This window comes from Triticum aestivum, chromosome 7D, assembly GCF_018294505.1.
Source record: "Triticum aestivum cultivar Chinese Spring chromosome 7D, IWGSC CS RefSeq v2.1, whole genome shotgun sequence".
Classification (NCBI taxonomy): domain Eukaryota; kingdom Viridiplantae; phylum Streptophyta; class Magnoliopsida; order Poales; family Poaceae; genus Triticum; species Triticum aestivum.
The window spans coordinates 208,908,715-208,924,154 of NC_057814.1; positions in this window are offsets into that span (position 1 = coordinate 208,908,715).

The following is a 15,440-nucleotide window of genomic DNA, read 5'->3' on the forward strand; positions in this document are numbered from 1 at the left end:
GCATGCCACCACAGAGGTGCCTTCCGAGCCTTGGTTCCAATGTGGTTGTTGGAACCCTCGGGCTCAAGGGTGGCTCACTCTGCTGGTGTGGGCAAGTTGCTCCGGCAAGGCTCTTGCCGGGGCCGCCCTGGCAAGGGTCTTGCTGCGGGAGTCCACCTCGCCCTCTTGCTCTTCGTGTCTCTTGGTCTTGGCGTTGCTTTGGTTGCCTTGTGCTCCAGCTCCCCTCTTCTGCCCTGCTCAGTGTGGCCGTGGGCGCGGCTCTAACTGCCCGTGCACAAGTAAAGGGGTAAAAAGGAGTGCCCCTACTTTTGTACACCGACACGAGCCCCCGGGCCTGGGCCACACATAAGCGCGACACGTTGTTGGGCCAGGCCCAGAATGGTGCGCGGGCAGGCGGGGCCGATTTTTACAGCGGTAACTTTTTCGCTCGCTTGCGCTCCCCCACGACCCACGTTGAATGCGCGTTGTGGAGGGTCGTGCGTGACGTGGGGGTGATGCATGGGGCAGTTCCCGCACGCATGTGTCACATCATAGTAAATGGTAAAGAGGCGGCCCACGCCTTCCCCATAAAAAGGAATAACCGCAGGCGCGCTGCTCATTTACCCTCCGCGCTTTCTCCAATCTCGGAACTGCCGTCCCCTTCTTCTTCCCTCTCAAGCTCTTGCCTTTGCTCGCCACCGCCGTGCCTTCGTCGTCCTTCATCCTTCGCCTCTTGCAGCCGCCATGGCACCCAAAACCAGCAAAGGCAAGGGAGTGGCCAAGGATGTCGGGGCGAAGGAGCCGTCGGAGAGCGAGTTGGCGGCGCGGCGGACGCAGTCCGCCTGCTTCCCCTCGATGGTTGACGCGGTCCATCTCCGGGACTACTTCAAGCACCTGTGGGGGTGGGAGACAGGGGGAGACGACGGGGCACCCGGCCACGCGCGTCATCCCTGCTGCTTTCGCCGAAGCCGACCCGAATCGGTACCCATTCTTCGTCGACTACTTTTCCTGCGGCCTCTGCCCCCCTTCTCTGATTTCTTCAATGATGTCATGCACACCTACGGCTTTCACCTTCTGTATTTCACTCCAAACGTTGTGGCATGCATGGCTATTTGTGCCCATCTCTGTGAGGGCTTCGCCGCGGTGCATCCCAACACGACGCTTTTCCGCCACTACTTCTTCCCTCGGATCCAAAAGGGGAGCGCCATTTCCGGTTGTGTCGCCTGGATCCCAACGAGCCAGGGGAAGGGGACATATCTGGAGGGCGCCCAGAAGGAGAGGTGGGAGGAGTGGCGGGGTCGGTGGTGCTGGATTGAAGAGGAGGACCCGCAGGAATTTTGCCAGGTTCGCCAGGCGCCGCCGGTTCGCAGAGACGATTGGAGCAATGTCGATGCCGACGATGCGAAGCTCACGGTTGCCACCACCAGGATTCATCGCCTCACCGAGGCCGGGCTCACCCTTGAGATGATCGGGGCGGATTTCATCCGCCGCCGAATCGCTCCGCTGCACAACAAGGGGAGGCCGGCCTGGCTTTTCACGAATGCGGCCAACATCATGAGGCTTCGCCCCGGTTTGGACCACAACCTCACGGTGATGGGGCACGCCCACTTCTGTCAGCGGCTCTTCCAGCTCGACGTGAACCGCGACGGCAAGGTCAAGAGGTCCGGCAGGGCTGCGAAGGCCGGCAAGGTCGCCAAGGGGCCCTTGTTTGGGTTGCTGGTGGGGGTGGTCCCGCTGAGCAATAACTCGCGCCAAACCGGCATCATTACCATGATGCCGGAGTTCAACGCGCACGGCCTCGTCCCAAATTGGGTCGAGCCGCCAGCGGATCAGGTGTAGGAGTTCTTCGATACCTTGGTGGAGAGGTACGTCTGCGACGAGCCGCTGCTCGTCCAGGACACCACCCAAGCGGAGCTGGACTACATCGCCGCCAGGGCGGCGGAGGTAGAGCTCGCTAGGGAGGCCGGCAGCGCCGGCGGCGTGGAGGACGAGGCCGCGGCGGCTGCGGAGGAGAGGGAGCTCACCCAGTGGGCGGAGTCCGCTGGGGAGGCCAGCAGCGCCGGCACCGGGGCCCCTCTCATTGAAGATGTGGTCGACGAGTCCGAGGAGGAGGAGGTCGAGACTGTCGACCCTCCGGCCATGGGGAGGGGGCGAGTCCTGTGGCAGGCCAGCTCTGGCGAGCCGGTCCGGCCTGGTAGGGCCGCGCAGCTGCAACAAACCCAGGAGGCATCCGTGCGCCAGACGAGGGCCGCGGCAGCGAAGAAGGTGGTGAAGGCTACGGTGGCGAAGAAGAAGGCAACTGCCTCTTCTTCGTCCAAGCTCCTCGGACTCCATCTGCTTCCCCTCCTCCGGCAGATGTCGACGCGGAGGTCGTCTTCAATTTTGGGTCCCTCAGCCCAAGGAGGAAGAGGAAGGCAACATAAGAGGAGGTGGACGATGAGTAAGTATCTTGCTCTCTTTTTTGTCATCTTAGTCTCCTCAAACTGTGCCGCTTATCTTGATTCATTTTCATCTTCGCGGGGACGCGGAGACGCTGGCCCAGAGGGTGAAGAGGGCCAGGGCTTCGACGGGCGGCCAGCCCCCGGCGGGCACTTCGAGTACGTCGCTGGTGGTGGTGAGCAGCCCAGACAGCAGCCCCCAACGTAAGTTCACCACTCGCTCCCCCTCAACGCGTGCTGGGGTGCGATCCCTTGGTGCTGACCTTGCCGTGGTCGTAGGAGGAGGACGGCAGCAGGAGGAACCACTGGGGGCCACCCCCAACATGCCGCCCCCATCAACTACATCGCCCCGAGGGGCGTCCCCGGCAAGGGCGCCAAGAGTCGAGCCTAGGCGCACGGAGGAGGAGGAGAACCCGGGTGCTGGTGGCTCCGTCCCGGCGCCAGATGTTGGCGGGGAAGGGGCTACTTCTTCCCAGCCGGGTAAGTGATCCGCCTTCTGTCCTTGTTCGTTCCTGTTTCTTCTTTCCTTTTTTTGAATCTTGGTCTTGGCCTCACCTCACTCCCCTTCTCGGCGTCTAGATCCTTCCCCGGCGGACCCGAAGGATGTTGACACCGTCATCGAGGAGGTCACCAGGGACGCCGCGGCCGAGGCCGACAAGATCGCGACCGAGGAGGCCACCAAGGGGTCTGCTGAGGAGACCGGCAAGGCTACTGCCGAGGAGGCCGCCAAGGGGCCTGCCGGGGAGGCCGGCAAGGCCGCTGCTGAGGAGGGGGCGGTCGACGACCAACCCTCCTCCTCTGCTGCTTCTGGCTCGGGCAGGTACCTGAGGGTGAGCGACGACCTGTTCGTCCACCTCCCAGGGACGGCGAGCACCGGGGCTCCCGTCGAGGGGGAGGTGTTTGATGACAAAGTGCTTGCCGCCGCCGGGCTTGAGGTTGTTGACAAGCCGAGCGTCGGTGGCGGCGGTTCCCAGGAAAAGCGGCTCCTCCAGGCCATGAGCGCCAACTTCGAGAAGCTCCAGGCGCTTCATCACGCCCGCCTGGACAAGGCCAAGTCCAGGATGGCGGTGGTGGATAAGGCGGAGGCGGACCTCGAGGAGCGCGTCGCCGAGGCGTAGGCTTGGTTCTGCCAGGCCCACGTGGACTTGAAAGCCGCCCAGGACGTGCTAGCTGAGCGCAAGCTGGAGCTTGTCATGAAGCAGGCCGACATCGAGAAGGCCCAGGAGCTGGCGAAGCAGCAAGCCACCCAGGACGAGGCCGCTAGGCACCAACACCAGGCCGTGCTGAACTCCCAGGAGGAGGACCTTGCCACGCGTGAGGAGAAGCTCACCGCAACGCTCCGCGACAAGGACGAGGAGGTGGAGAAGCTCGTCGTGCAGCGGACCCAGGAGCTGGAGCAGAGGCACAAGGAGGCGCACAATGCCCAGGCTCTGGTTCACGCCGGCAAGGTGAAAGAGCTGGGGTGGAGCGGGACGGGCTGAAGGACCAGGCCCTGAAGTTGGTGAAGGAGAAGGACACGCTCAACAGTGCTCTGGTGGGGGCGCAGGGCGCAGTCCTCAGCAAGGCTGGGCAGCTCTCCAAGGCCAATGACTCCATCAAAGACCTCAAGCTGAAGCTGGAGGGCCTCGAGGGAGCGCTGTCAGAGGCCAAGGCCCGGGAGGAGACCCTGACCGAGGATCTGGAGGCCGAGAAGCAGCTGCGGAGGAACGACGCCGCCACCCACAAGGAATACGTGGAGGGCGAAAACTGCTGGCTCAACCGCCTCACCGCCGTTGCAGACAGGGCCACCACGCAGCTGGCTACCATGGGGATGTCGGATGTGAGGTACACCCCGGAGCCGAACTTGAGCCCCAACTGCAACCTAACCCTGTTCTTCGAGAGGGTTGTTGGTGCCCTGGAGCGGCTCCACTCCAACCGGGCGGCCTCTCTGGTCGATGAGGCCCGGAGGCTTTGCCGGGGTGCCATGACCAAGGTCCTCACCAAGGTGGCGCACTGGAATCCCAACCTCGACTTCGACGCCGTGCTGGAGAGCTTGCCGAAGGATGCGGACCTCGCAGTGCTCAGGGAGCGCATCGAGCCCATCATCAGCCGCATCGATGGAATCCAGAGGATAGAGGGCCAGCGCCGGGATTAGGCACCCCGTCTCTCACCGCTGCTCCAGGTTCATGACCAAGACAATTTTTATCTTTAGTTAGAACCGCAGCAACAATTGATGTAATATAACTCTACAGCACTTTTGATATTATGCATGCTATCTTCCCGTTAGATCTCCCCTTGTATGTTCATACCCTACGTTCGTTGAGATAAGGTTGCCGGTGCGTAAACCCATACCATGGTGATTTAAGGACGGATCCTTAGCACCTTGTCGGATGGGCGCTTGCTGCCGGGCAAGCCACCTTGCCGCTGCCAGAGCGGTCGCTTGAACTGTCGAGCGGACTCGAAGCAGGACAAGAGCGCTACTGGCAACGGGTAGGCCACCTTGCCGCCACTAGCGCGGCCGCATGAACTGTCGAGCGGGCTTGAGACAGAAACAAGGGCGTTGCCCATAGTGAAAGGGTCCCATTGCGTGCAGGTTAACCGTACAAAGAATGAGATCTCTCGAGGAGGGCAACCTTATATAAATGAGAATAACCAAGATTTCGCGCGACTTAGCTTTTCTGTCGTGGCGCGGGCGTTCGCCGCATCCGCAGGCAACGCCGCCCGTTTGGTCGTCTTCTTCATTGGAGTGACGACCACAATGAAGCTGCTGCTCCAACCAGACCAGATTTCCACAACTGCGCCCCCTACCTGGCACGCCAAAGATGTCGGTGGAAATGACACCTATGGGATCACTGGGATCCCTTCTACGGTTGGCGGGCACGGGGTTGTGCAAAGAGCAGGTCCAAAAGCCAGCACAAGGATCGTTTACCCAGGTTCGGGCCGCCAGGATGCGTAAAACCCTAGTCCTGCTTTGGTGTATGTATTTGAGTGTTCTTGAGCTCTTGAACTAGCTACGGTGTGTCCCTAGTTCAAAGAAACGAATCCTTCTCCTGGTCGCCTCGGGCCGCCTTTTATAGACAAAAGGGGTTGCCACAGTGGCACATAGGAGGTGGAAAGGTGTACAGTGGATGAGTCTATCCTCTGGCACCGTCGGACAAACGCATTTAATGCGCTGCCGACGTGCCCCTCTTGCTTTATTGGGGACGGCAAGGAAGCTCATCCCAGCTGTCACCGCCTCGCCTGGCTGCGACGCGCGTCCGGGCTGATGAGGCGTTGGAGCGCCACGTTGGCTAGCTGCTGGGCTGGCGCGGTGGTGGAGTCTTCACGAAGATCTGCATGCCAACACGCAGGTGCTAGCTGAGTTGGCGTAGAGGCCGCATGCTGCCACGCAGGTGCCTGCCCAGCTGGTTGAGCTAGCAGCTGCGTGGGAGCGGCGGTTTAGTCTTGGCAGACGTGGGCTTGGCCGCGGCCCCGTAAGTATCTTCGGCAAGGGCCTTGCCGGGGCCCCCGGCAAGGGTCTTGCTGCGGCACCGTGGTCGTCCCCGGCAAGGGTCTTGCCGGGGGTCTCGTGGATTTCCTCGGCTAGGATCCCGCCAAGGATTGTCGTCGTCTGGTTTTTATCTGATCTTGTGTGTTTATGATCTTGACAAAGATCTGCATGCCACCACAGAGATGCCTCCCGAGCCTTGGTTCCAATGTGGTTGTTGGAACCCTCGGGCTCAAGGGTGGCTCACTCTGCTGGTGTGGGCAAGTTGCCCCGGCAAGGCTCTTGCCGGGGCCGCGGAGGCCGCCCCAGCAAGGGTCTTGCCGGGGGAGTCCACCTCGCCCTCTTGCTCTTCGTGTCTCTTGGTCTTGGCGTTGCTTTGGTTGCCTGGTGCTCTGACTCCCCTCTTCTGCCCTGCTCAGTGTGGCCGTGGGCGCGGCTCTAACTGCCCGTGCACAAGTAAAGGGGTAGAAAGGAGTGCGCCTACTTTTGTACACCGATAATCCTTGGTCTCCATGGCGGCGGAGCGGCGGGAGCCCCTCCAAGATTGGATCTCCCTCTCTGTTCTCTTCTGTTTTCGCGTTCCCCAGATCTGACAGAAAACCGTTTCTTATATTCCGGGAGATCCGTAGCTCCGATTGCGCTGAGATTTGAACACAAAGTTTTTCCGGATATAAGCTTCCTTGCGCCCGGAGTAGAGCCCCAACTGATGTTCGGGGAGGGCACAACCCACCACCATGCGCCAGGGGCCTCTGGCGAGCCCTGGTGTCTTGTGGGCTGTGTGGGCCTCCGTTTGCGGTGATTCCAACTCCCAAACATCACAAATATTCCAAAATAATTCTCCGTGAAATTTTATTACATTTGGACTTCGTTTGACATGCATACTCTGCAATACAAAAACATGCAAAAAACAGGAACTGGCACTGGGCACTGGATCAATAGATTAGTCCAATAAATCATATAAAAAGTTGCCAAAAGTATGTGAAAGTGGTATAATCTTGGCATGAAACAATCAAAAATTATAGATACGACGGAGACGTATCACCTATGCAAGCACGAAAGTCAATAGTCATGCAATGAAATTATATCCTACTTGTGATGCATTATCCGGTGTTAATTATGCTTAATGCTTGCTTAGGAGATTATTCGTTTCTTGGTTGGTCGCTTCTCAATCTTTTGCTAGCCTTCATTTTGCACTAAGTATGATCTCTACTTGTGCATCCAAAATCCTTTAAACCAGTTTTGCCACATGAGCCCACTATATCTACCTATATGCGGTATTCTTTTGCCGTTCTAAGCAAATTTGCATGTGCCATCTCTAATTTTCAAAATAAATTTCTCTTTTGTGTGTTCGTTTCGCTCGCGGAGCGGTGAGGGGTGGCTAATATTTTCCATGCTGGATGTGTTATTCTCACGATGAGTCTTTATTCACTTGTCATTGCACGAGAGTAAGGCAAAGGTTTTAGGGATGCCCAGTCCCAAAATGAAAAAATGAATTTACTTTATGTTGTCAAATAATAAATTCCTTGAAAAGTGTTGGTATGGAGGGCAACCGTGGATATGGCTAGCCATGGAAAGTGACAGTATGGTGGAAAAAGGAATAAACTTTATTTTCTGTTTGGGAACCGCCTATGATATATGTAGCATGGAAAGTGTTGGGAACTCTAAGTCGTTTTCGTTGGTGGGGTGGATACACCTCCCAAAATGTTTTTATCTCTAATTTTTCACTTTGAGCTCTGGTGTTGGGGAACGTAGTAATTTCAAAAAAATTCCTACGCACACGCAAGATCATGGTGATGCATAGCAACGAGAGGGGAGAGTGTTGTCCACGTACCCTCGTAGACCGACAGCGGAAGCGTTATCACAACGCGGTTGATGTAGTCGTACGTCTTCACGATCCGACCGATCAAGTACCGAACGCACGGCACCTCCGAGTTCTACACACGTTCAGCTCGATGACGTCCCTCGAACTCCGATCCAGCCGAGTGTTGAGGGAGAGTTTCGTCAGTACGACGGCGTGGTGACGATGATGATGTTCTACCGACGCAGGGCTTCGCCTAAGCTCCGCAATGATATTATCGAGGTGTAATTTGGTGGAGGGGGGCACCGCACACGGCTAAAAGATCTCAAGGATCAATTGTTGTGTCTCTGGGGTGCCCCCCTGCCCCGTATATAAAGGAGCAAGGGAGGAGGAGGCCGGCCCTAGGAGGGGGCGCACAAAGTGTGGAGTCCTACTAGGACTCTCTAGTCCTAGTAGGATTCCACCTCCCATATGGAATAGGAAAAGAGGAAGGGAAAAAGAGAAGGAAGGAAGGGGGCGCCCCCCTTCCCTAGTCCAATTCGGACCAGACCAAGGGGAGGGGTGCGGCCACCCTTGAGGCCCTTTTTCTTCTTTCCCGTATGGCCCAATAAGGCCCAATACGTATTCCCATAACTCTCCGGTACTCCGAAAAATACCCGAATCACTCGGAACCTTTCCGAAGTCCGAATATAGTCGTCCAATATATCGATCTTTACATCTCGACCATTTCGAGACTCCTCGTCATGTCCCCGATCTCATCCGGGACTCCGAACTCCTTCGGTACATCAACATACATAAACTCATAATAAAACTGTCATCGTAACTTTAAGCGTGCGGACCCTACGGGTTCAAGAACTATGTAGACATGACCGAGACACGTCTCCGGTCAATAACCAATAGCGGGACCTGGATGCCCATATTGGCTCCCACATATTCTACGAAGATCTTTATCGGTCAGACCGCATAACAACATACGTTGTTCCCTTTGTCATCAGTATGTTACTTGCCCGAGATTCGATCGTCGGTATCTCGATACCTAGTTCAATCTCGTTACCGGCAAGTCTCTTTACTCGTTCCGTAACACATCATCCCGCAACTAACTTATTAGTCACAATGCTTGCAAGGCTTATAGTGATGTGCATTACCGAGTGGGCCCAGAGATACCTCTCCGACAATCGGAGTGACAAATCCTAATCTCGAAATACGCCAACCCAACAAGTACCTATGGAGACACCTGTAGAGCACCTTTATAATCACCCATTTACGTTGTGACGTTTGGTAGCACACAAAGTGTTCCTCCGGTAAACGGGGGTTGCATAATCTCATAGTCAGAGGAACATGTATAAGTCATGAAGAAAGCAATAGCAACATACTAAACGATCGGGTGCTAAGCTAACGGAATGGGTCAAGTCAATCACGTCATTCTCCTAATGAGGTGATCTCGTTAATCAAATGACAACTTATGTCTATGGCTAGTAAACATAACCATCTTTGATTAACGAGCTAGTCAAGTAGAGGCATACTAGTGACACTCTGTTTGTCTATGTATTCACACATGTAATATGTTTCCGGTTAATACAATTCTAGCATGAATAATAAACATTTATCATGATATAAGGAAATAAATAATAACTTTATTATTGCCTCTAGGGCATATTTCCTTCAGTCTCCCACTTGCACTAGAGTCAATAATCTAGTTCACATCGCCATGTGATTTAACATGAATAGTTCACATCACCATGTGATTAACACCCATGGTTCACATCGTCATGTGACCATCACCCAAAGGGTTTACTAGAGTCAGTAATCTAGTTCACATCGCTATGTGATTAACACCCAAAGAGTACTAAGGTGTGATCATGTTTTGCTTGTGAGATAATTTTAGTCAACGGGTCTGTCACATTCAGATCCGTAAGTATTTTGCAAATTTCTATGTCTACAATACTCTGCATGGAGCTACTCTAGCTAATTGCTCCCACTTTCAATATGTATCTAGACCGAGACTTAGAGTCATCTAGATTAGTGTCAAAACTTGCATCGACGTAACCTTTTACGACGAGCCTTTTGTCACTTCCATAATCGAGAAACATATCCTTATTCCAGTAAGGATAATTTTGATCGCTGTCCAGTGATCTACTCCTAGATCACTATTGTACTCCCTTGCCAAAATCAGTGTAGGGTATACAATAGATCTGGTACACAGCATGGCATACTTTATAGAACCTATGGCCAAGGCATAGGGAATGACTTTCATTCTCTTTCTATCTTTTGCCGTGGTCGGGCTTTGAGTCTTTACTCAATTTCACACCTTGTAACACAGGCAAGAACTCTTTTCTTTGACTGTTCTATTTTGAACTACTTCAAAATCTTGTTAAGGTATGTACTCATTGAAAAACTTATCAAGCGTCTTCATCTATCTCTATAGATCTTGATGCTCAATATGTAAGCAGCTTCACCGAGGTCTATCTTTGAAAAACTCCTTTCAAACACTCCTTTATGCTTTGCAGAATAATTCTACATTATTTCCGATCAACAATATGTCATTCACATATACTTATCAGAAATGTTGTAGTGCTCCCACTCACTTTCTTGTAAATACAGGCTTCACCGCAAGTCTGTATACAACTATATGCTTTGATCAACTTATCAAAGCGTATATTCCAACTCCGAGATGCTTGCACCAGTCCATTGATGGATCGCTGGAGCTTGCATATTTTGTTAGCACCTTTAGGATTGACAAAATCTTCTGGTTGTATCATATACAACTCTTCTTTAATAAATCCATCAAGGAATGCAGTTTTGTTTATCCCTTTGCCAGATTTCATAAAATGTGGCAATTGCTAACATGATTCGGACAGACTTAAGCATAGATATGAGTGAGAAACTCTCATCATAGTCAACATCTTGAACTTGTCGAAAACCTTTTTGCGACAATTCTAGCTTTGTAGATAGTGATACTACTATCAGCGTCCGTCTTCCTCTTGACAATCCATTTATTCTCAATTGCTTGTCGATCAACCAAAGTCCACACTTTGTTCTCGTACATGGATCTCATCTCAGATTTCATGGCCTCAAGCCATTTTGCGGAATCTGGGCTCACCATCGCTTCTTCATAGTTCGTAGGTTCATCATGGTCTAGTAACATAACCTCCAGAATAGGATTACCGTACCACTCTGGTGCGAATCTTACTCTGGTTTACCTACGAGGTTTGGTAGTAACTTGATCTGAAGTTACATGATCATCATCATTAACTTCCTCACTAATTGGTGTAGAAGTCACAGGAACAGATTTCTGTGATCCAATAAGGGAGCAGGTACAGTTACCTCATCAAGTTCTACTTTCCTCCCACTCACATCTTTCGAGAGAAACTCCTTCTCTAGAAAGGATCCATACTTAGCAACGAATGTCTTGCCTTCGGATCTGTGATAGAAGGTGTACCCAACTGTCTCCTTTGGGTATCCTATGAAGACACATTTCTCCGATTTGGGTTTGAGCTTATCAGGATGAATTTTTTTCACATAAGCATCGCAACCCCAAAATTTTAAGAAACGACAACTTTGGTTGTTTGCCAAACCATAGTTCATAAGGCGTCGTCTCAACGGATTTTGATGGTGCCCTATTTAACGTGAATGTAGCTGTCTCTAATGCATAACCCAAAACGACAGTGGTAAATTGGTAAGAGACATCATAGATTGCACTATATCCAATAAAGTACGGTTATGACATTCGGACACACCATTACACTGTGGTGTTCCAGGTGGCGTGAGTAGTGAAACTATTTCACATTGTTTTAACTGAAGGCCAAACTCGTAACTCAAATATTTTACCTCTGCGATCATATCGTAGAAACTTTTATTTTCTTGTTACGATGATTCTCCACTTCACTCTGAAATTCTTTGAACTTTTCAAATGTTTCAGACTTTGTGTTTCATCAAGTAGATATACCCATATCTGCTCAAATCATCTGTGAAGGTCAGAAAATAATGATACCTGCTACGAGCCTCAATATTCATCGGACCACATACATCTGTATGTATGATTTCCAACAAATCTGTTGCTCTCTCCATAGTTCCGGAGAACGGCGTTTTAGTCATCTTGCCCATGAGGCACGGTTCGCAAGCATCAAGTGATTCATAATCAAGTGATTCCAAAATCCCATCAGTATGGAGTTTCTTCATGCGCTTTACACCAATATGACCTAAACGGCAGTACCACAAATAAGTTGCACTATCATTATTAACTTTGCATCTTTTGGCTTCAATATTATGAATATGTGTATCACTACGATCGAGATCCAACAAACCATTTTCGTTGGTGTGTATGACCATAAAGGTTTTATTCATGTAAACAGAACAACAATTGTTCTCTAACTTAAATGAATAACCGTATTGCAATAAACATGATCAGATCATATTCATGCTCAACGCAAACACCAAATAACACTTATTTAGTTTCAACACTAATCCCGAAAGTACAGGGAGTGTGCGATGATGATCATATCAATCTTGGAACTACTTCCAACACACATCGTCACCTCGCCTTTTACTAGTCTCTGTTTATTCTGCAACTCCCGTTTTCGAGTTACTACTCTTTAGCAACTGAACCAGTATCAATTACCGAGGGGTTGCTATAAACACTAGTAAAGTACACATCAATAATTTGTATATCAAATATACCTTTGTTCACTTTTACTAGTCTCTATTTATTCTGCAACTCCCGTTTCGAGTTACTACTCTTAGCAACTGAACCAGTATCAATTACCGAGGGATTGCTATAAACACTAGTAAAGTACACATCAATAATCTGTATATCAAATATACCTTTGTTCACTTTGCCATCCTTCTTATCCACCAAATAGTTGGGGTAGTTCCGCTTCTAGTGACCAGTCCCTTTGCGGTAGAAGCACTTAGTCTCAGGCTTAGGACCAGACTTAGGCTTCTTCACTTGAGCAGCAACTTGCTTGCCGTTCTTTTTGAAGTTCCCCTTTTTCCCTTTGCCCTTTTCTTGAAACTAGCGGTCTCGTCAACCATCAACACTTGAAGTGGTCTCGTCAACCATCAACACTTGATGTTTTTCTTGATTTCTACCTTCGTCGATTTCAGCATCACGAAGAGCTCGGGAATTACTTTCGTCATCCCTTGCATACCATAGTTCATCACGAAGTTCTACTAACTTGGTGATGGTGACTAGAGAATTCTGTCAATCACTATTTTATCTGGAAGATAAACTCCCACTTGATTCAAGCGATTGTAGTACCCAGACAATCTGAGCACATGCTCACTAGTTGAGCGATTCTCCTCCATCTTTTTGCTATAGAACTTGTTGGAGATTTCATATCTCTCAACTCGGGTATTTGCTTGAAATATTAACTTCAACTCCTGGAACATCTCATATGGTCCATGACGTTCAAAACGTCTTTGAAGTCCCGATTCTAAGCCGTTAAGCATGGTGCACTAAACTATCAAGTAGTCATCATATTGAGCTAGCCAAACGTTCATAACGTCTGCATCTGCTCCTGCAATAGGTCTGTCACCTAGCGGTGCATCAAGGACATAATTTTTCTGTGCAGCAATGAGGATAATCCTCAGATCACGGATCCAATCCGCATCTTTGCTACTAACATCTTTCAACATAATTTTTCTCTAGGAACAAAAAATAAACACAGGGAAGCAACAACGCGAGCTATTGATCTACAACATAATTTGCAAAATACTATCAGGACTAAGTTCATGATAAATTTAAGTTCAATTAATCATATTACTTAAGAACTCCCACTTAGATAGACATCTCTCTAATCATCTAAGTGATTACGTGATCCAAAGCAACTAAACCATGTCCGATTAACACGTGAGATGGAGTAGTTTCAATGGTGAACATCACTATGTTGATCATATCTACTATATGATTCACGCTCGACCTTTCGGTCTCTGTGTTCCGAGGCCATATCTGTATATGCTAGGCTCGTCAAGTTTAACCTGAGTATTCCGCGTGTGCAACTGTTTTGCACCCTTTGTATTTGAACGTAGAGCCTATCACACCCGATTAACACGTGGTGTCTCAGCACGAAGAACTTTTGCAACGGTGCATACTCAGGGAGAACACTTTTATCTTGAAATTTTAGTGAGAGATCATCTTATAATGCTACCGTCAATCAAAGCAAGATAAGATGCATAAAGGATTAACATCACATGCAATCAATATAAGTGATATGATATGGCCATCATCATCTTGTGCTTGTGATCTCCATCTCCGAAGCACCGTGCTTGTGATCTCCATCTCCGAAGCACCGTCATGATCACCATCGTCACCGGCGCGACACGTTGATCTCCATCGTAGCATCGTTGTCGTCTCGCCAACTTATTGCTTTTACGATTATCGCTACCGCTTAGTGATAAAGTAAAACTATTACATGGCGATTGCATCTCATACAATAAAGCGACAACCATATGGCTCCTGCCAGTTGCCGATAACTCGGTTACAAAACATGATCATCTCATACAACACATTATATCACATCATGTCTTGACCATATCACATCACAACATGCCCTGCAAAAACAAGTTAGACATCCTCTACTTTGTTGTTGCAAGTTTTACGTGGCTGCTACGGGCTTAGCAAGAACCGTTCTTACCTACGCATCAAAACCACAACGATAGTTTGTCAAGTTGGTGCTGTTTTAACCTTCGCAAGGACCGGGCGTAGCCACACTCGGTTCAACTAAAGTGAGAGAGACAGACACCCACCAGTCACCTTTAAGCAACGAGTGCTCCGAATGGTGAAACCAGTCTCGCATAAGCGTATGCGTAATGTCGGTCCGGGCCGCTTCATCTCACAATACCGCTGAACCAAAGTATGACATGCTGGTAAGCAGTATGACTTATATCGCCCACAACTCACTTGTGTTCTACTCGTGCATAGCATCAACGCATAAAACCAGGCTCGGATGCCACTGTTGGGGAACGTAGTAATTTCAAAAAAATTCCTACGCACACGCAAGATCATGGTGATGCATAGCAACGAGAGGGGAGAGTGTTGTCCACGTACCCTCGTAGACCGACAGCGGAAGCGTTATCACAACGCGGTTGATGTAGTCATACGTCTTCACGATCCGACCGATCAAGTACCGAACGCACGGCACCTCCGAGTTCTACACACGTTCAGCTCGATGACGTCCCTCGAACTCCGATCTAGCCGAGTGTTGAGGGAGAGTTTCGTCAGCACGACGGCGTGGTGACGATGATGATGTTCTACCGACGCAGGGCTTCGCCTAAGCTCCGCAATGATATTATCGAGGTGTAATTTGGTGGAGGGGGGCACCGCACACGGCTAAAAGATCTCAAGGATCAATTGTTGTGTCTCTGGGGTGCCCCCCTGCCCCCGTATATAAAGGAGCAAGGGAGGAGGAGGCCGGCCCTAGGAGGGGGCGCACCAAGTGTGGAGTCCTACTAGGACTCCCTAGTCCTAGTAGGATTCCACCTCCCATATGGAATAGGAAAAGAGGAAGGGAAAAAGAGAAGGAAGGAAGGGGGCGCCCCCTTCCCTAGTCCAATTCGGACCAGACCAAGGGGAGGGGTGCGGCCACCCTTGAGGCCCTTTTTCTTCTTTCCCGTATGGCCCAATAAGGCCCAATACGTATTCCCGTAACTCTCCGGTACTCCGAAAAATACCCGAATCACTCGGAACCTTTTCGAAGTCCGAATATAGTCGTCCAATATATCGATCTTTACGTCTCGACCATTTCGAGACTCCTCGTCATGT